The sequence below is a fragment of the Clupea harengus genome, chromosome 1 (genome assembly GCF_900700415.2).
Source record: "Clupea harengus chromosome 1, Ch_v2.0.2, whole genome shotgun sequence".
Classification (NCBI taxonomy): domain Eukaryota; kingdom Metazoa; phylum Chordata; class Actinopteri; order Clupeiformes; family Clupeidae; genus Clupea; species Clupea harengus.
Window position 1 is genome coordinate 564,636 of NC_045152.1, and position 5,000 is coordinate 569,635.

Sequence of the window (5,000 nt, forward strand, 5' to 3'; positions counted from 1 at the left end):
TCGTCCTATCTCTCCATCTCTCTCTCTCTCTTTGTATCTCTCGCTCTCTCTCTCTCTCTCTCTCTCTCTCTCTCTCTCTCCTGGGGAGCAGCTAGTAGGCTTTGTTGCAACGTCTTCTTGAAGCTATTGAAAAACAGAATTAAAGTGCTGAATGTGACTTACAAAAATGAGGCAAGAGAAATTTTCCAGGCGAATGGCTAATTTGGAGAACACCAATACAGACATACACGCACCCATGTGTAATGCCTGTGATCTGTCTGGGAGCCATTTTGTAAAAAAAAAATATATTTTTTTACCAAACCACAGACTGCCATTCATTTCCATACTCTATATTTGTAAAATGTAGATACGAGACATCCCATGTTCTTTCTTTTCAAAAAACTCATTTTGGTTATTATTTATGTTGAACTGATGAACTACTCCAATAAATACAGAAAAATAACTGATACAGTGTGTTCATTATAGGCATGTAATGTTTCACACAGCGTGGTATAATAAAACAATCATTCAGTTAAACAGCTGGGTGAAACTATTCCATATTGACAGTATTCGAGGTTTTTTTTATCTAAAATGCATGGCTGTACCACCCTATTTTTCTCGCCTTGCTGTACACCAGGGTAAGGGAGATCTCTTCCAACAAAAAATGGGAGGGTGAGAGGAGGGCACGGAAAAAGAAAAAGAGTGATGAACATTGTGTAGTTAGGCGGAGTAGTGGCAAGCCATATGCTCCGGGGCGCAGCATGTGGCAGAGAGGGACACAGGGAGATTTAAGGCAATGTGAACCAGCGAGGAACGCTATCCGACGCCTCGGAGCTACTTAGAGCTTCGACGGCTCAGCGTGGACCATATGGAGCGCTGCTGCGCAGAGGTGAGTTTGGCCCTGGATGCTGTAATGAAGAAGGGGGAGGGAGGGATGGGAGATTTGGCCCTGGATGCTGTAATGTAGAAGGGGGAGGGAGGGATGGGAGATGGGGGAGAGAGATGGGAAGGGGTGGGAAAGATTAGGGGAAAAAAAAGAGCGACACAGATTTCAGCCTGTACGTTTTATCCCTGCCATGGAAGAAAAGGGAGGGAGGCGGGGTGTGTGTGTGTGTCTGTCTGTGTGTGTGTGTGTGGGGGGGGGGGGGGGGGGGGGGGCGCGGGATTGAGGCAGATCCTACGAGAGGTAGAGGGAATTCTTTTTCGGTGCGAGCTTTCTAATGCGGAATGTAGAGGGATCAAGGGAGGATCTACTCAAATCGGCACGTTCCCTTCGGACAGTCAAACCCTGCGCATTAGACGTCTCCCCCCACTGTTTCTCAGCCCAGATCAGCACCATTCTGTCGGCACCCCACCGAAGGGTCTTGGGATTTCTATCGAAGTGGGCTTGAATGATTGGCAGACTCTGATTGGCATGACATCCTCATGGGTCCCCCAGTAGGGGGAGTGTCAGCGGGGGGTTGGAGGGGGTGGTGTGTTTTTCTTTGGCTCGGGGTGGGGAGAAGAGGGGAGTTTGATCAGGTGTTGGCTGGCAGAGCAATTACAGCCATCCAAACAAAACAAACCCCCTTTCGCTATCTTTGTTTTCCTCCCATTGATCAGCGCATTAACCTCTCACGTCTCAAAACCACTCCTACATTTAGTTCCCTCACTCCATCAATGTCTGCGCATTGACTCCTAAGCTCTGCCTCTTTTTTTTTCTGTTTCCGTCACACACACACACACACACACACACACGCCATCTCTATTCACCTCTCCATCAGCCTCTCCATACCTCTTCCTCTTCCTCTTCCCTCTCTGCCTCGCTGCGTGGAGCTGTGTGCGGCGGAGACTTTATTAACCCCTCTCGGGTGGGATGGGGGAGTGAATACGCTTATCTTGACCAATCAGCCAGTGTGTCGCTTTCAACATGTAGGCTACTCTGTTACCTTTCGCTCGCACCCCCTCTGCCTCTGCCTCACCGCCCCTTCCCCACCTCACCTGGCTCTCACCCCCCTCTCCTCTCTCTCTCTCTCTCTCTCTTTCACACACACACACACACACACACACTCACACACACACACACACACACACACACACACACACACACACACACACACACACACACACACACACACACACACACACACACACTACCTCATTCCTCCCTATTGCCACCTTTCCGCTCCCACTCCCCCTCACCCCCCAGCCGGCGCTCCTCCTACCCCTCGCTGCTTTCCGACTTCCTCTCCATCTTTCAATTCTCCTCTCGCTCTCTCCCTCCCTTGCTCTCTCTTTCCCATCTGCGTCTTGTTCTCCACAGTGACAGATCAATGCCCCCCCCCCCCCCCCCCCACGCCCCTCCCCTCCTGGTGCACTCTCTGATCATATCTTTTGAACAAGTGCTGGTTAATGACATACACAGACTAATGAATAATTCACCACAAGAGAAGGGGCGGGGTGGAAGAAAAACAGAGCAAGAGAGGAAGAGAGTGAGAGAGAGAGAAGGGGGAAAGGAGGCAGCGAGAGGAAAGACAGAAGGATAAAAGGAGGCATGAGCGACAGGGGTGGGGGGAGAGAGAGAGGAGAGACAAGCGGAGAAACAGCACATCACAACGAGGAAGAGGGAGAAATCTGCCAGAGAACAGATGAGAGACACACTAAGGGACGACGAGACGGACAGAGATTTGGGTACACAGAAATATGGCCAAGAAAAACAGACAGCGAACAAACAGACAGACAGAGGTGTAAATGTGAAGGGAGGGAAAGACAAACATGAGGGTTTCGCCCCCCCCCCCCCCCCCCGCCCCTCACTTGCATATGGGTATTGTCTGATGTCTGTTGTTCTAAGGTGCACGTTTCCTTTCAGATTTGTTCAGTGGGATTTGTTGACTTTGTTCATTTGTTTGGCTGCGTAATCTCTCATTCGTGAATAAAAGGGGTGCTGTCACACCCTTTGTGTCTCCACAGTTTGGAGAAAATATGAGTCAGGAGATGAGTTAGGGAGAGAGAGACGCAAAAGGACTCATTTCCCTGAAGGCAGTCTTGCCATCGTCAGCCCCACAGCCTATGTGTGTTGTGTTGTGTTGTGAAGGCCTGTCATTTTACAGCCACGTATTGTGACTAGTAAGTTTAGACATTCTGAACTGCAGCATTTCAATGACCTTTCTCTCTGACAACAAAATTGTAGGACTGTGGTAAACATCGATGGTTGGTTGCCACTTAAAACAATTTAGAGGTCATGTTTTTCGAAAAGGTTTTTGGTGACTGCTTCAATGTGTTTACAGCTTGAAGTGTTTTTTTTTTCACCTGGTGCTGATTCATGTCAGGTATGTCTGGCCTGCTCTTCGGTTGTAGTTGTTCCCGAGTGCCATGGAGATTACTAGGAAATCATGGAGCAAATGTACCAAATTTAAATTTCTCCCCTTCGGCCTTGAATCCTTTGTGGCTCACGTAACAGCCTCACCAAGCTCCAGGCTCAGCTCCACCGTCTTCAGAAGCCCAGGTTGCCTGGCATTGTCTGTGTAATTACATGATTTGAAATAGATGACAGAGAGACAGACGGCTTGACAGATAGGCTCGTTGTGCCGACATGATTGGCAGTCCTCCAGCCGGTGCCTTGGTGTGTCGGCAGAGAGGCTTCTCAGCCCCAGCTCGGCTCGGCGCCGGAACGGAATATTTAGCCCCGTTATTCATCGATGATTCATTCGTGCTTTCCCCTCGGAAAGCGTCATTAAGTCCTCAGCGTGATGGAAGGCCCGGACAGAAAAAGGGAAAGGCTTAAACGCGTTTCAGAGGACTTTTTGTGAGGCACTGTTTGGCGTTATTGTCAGGTTTTTCTCTAACCCACCCCCCCCCCCCCCCCCCCCGTCCCCCCGTCCCTGTCCTTCACTCCACCCCACTGCCACCCCCCACCCTTGAGAAATAAACCAATTCAATGATCGTTTTAAACCCTGCTTTCAGACAGTTGCACGGTACAAAGCTGTTTGCGAGAGACAGCATGAATTCGCTCTCTCTCTCTAGGGGGTGTTTTTTCCTTCCCTCCCCTTTTCCCTCCTGCTCTTTTTCTTCTGTAAATTCTCTTTTCACCAACCATCATTAAGACGTCTCACTCTGCCTCTCAAACTCTCATTCACTCCTTAGTTCTCCACTTTTTTTGGCCGTGTTTCTGTCTGTCTTATCACTATAGCTCGAACTCGCCACTCTCCACTCTCTCTTCTCTTGTCTTTTCTGTCTTCTTAAATGCAATGCCTGCTTGGGGATTCGCATCGTTTTGATTTGTTTGTTGTTGGTAAACATAATTGGTCTCGATAGCGAGGGCCAAATGTGACAGTGGGCTGAGACATGATAGGCCCTGAAGGAACGGCTCGACTCAAGCTAGCTTCGGTAACCGCTGAAGAAACGATGTCAGCTCATTCCATGTAGGCTGATGGCATGCTGCAATTCGCTGATGTGTGTGTGTGTGTGTGTGTGTGTGTTGGGGGTTGGGGTGGCTCCATGCAAACTTAATGAGGATGAGGGTTTGCCTTTACACGTTTTATAGCTTTGCGAGGAGGAAGAATTGTTTTTAGCTCTCCGCTTCTCTATTCGTTTTTCTTTTTTTTTTCTTTTCGTGCAGAGCTCTAACCCTGGCGAAAACGTTAGGCTATTTTGAATCCTTCATGCCATTCCTGCTTTCATGGTTTGGTTGCGCTGAGTAAAGCTGCCACTGGAGGTGTGAAATACATCAGTCAGTCGGAAGGCAGAGACTCTCATTGCCCATCACTATGAAGGCCCAACCCCATGGTCCATGACTCAAAGCACTTCATTAGGGCTCTCCTCTGCCAGAGGGACCCTCAATACGTTAATTACTGCTTTTACGCCAAGGGGTCTTTCCACACATGCAATCTTGTCTAACCCCACCCCTCCTTCTTGTCACACCGTTTATCCTGTGTCTCCCTCTCCATCTCTCTACTCCACCTACTCTCTGTCTCTCTGTCTGAAAGTAGCTTCATTGGCATGACCGTTCACACGCAGGGTTGCAAAGACAAAGTGTTACAATA

The 5,000-nt window shown here is 49.0% G+C and overlaps 1 protein-coding gene across 1 annotated transcript in view; it reads left to right on the plus strand.

Annotated features, from left to right (window-relative positions):
• Positions 1-5,000, plus strand: part of syt3 (synaptotagmin III) — a 28,501-nt gene that overhangs the window by 8,804 nt on the left and 14,697 nt on the right.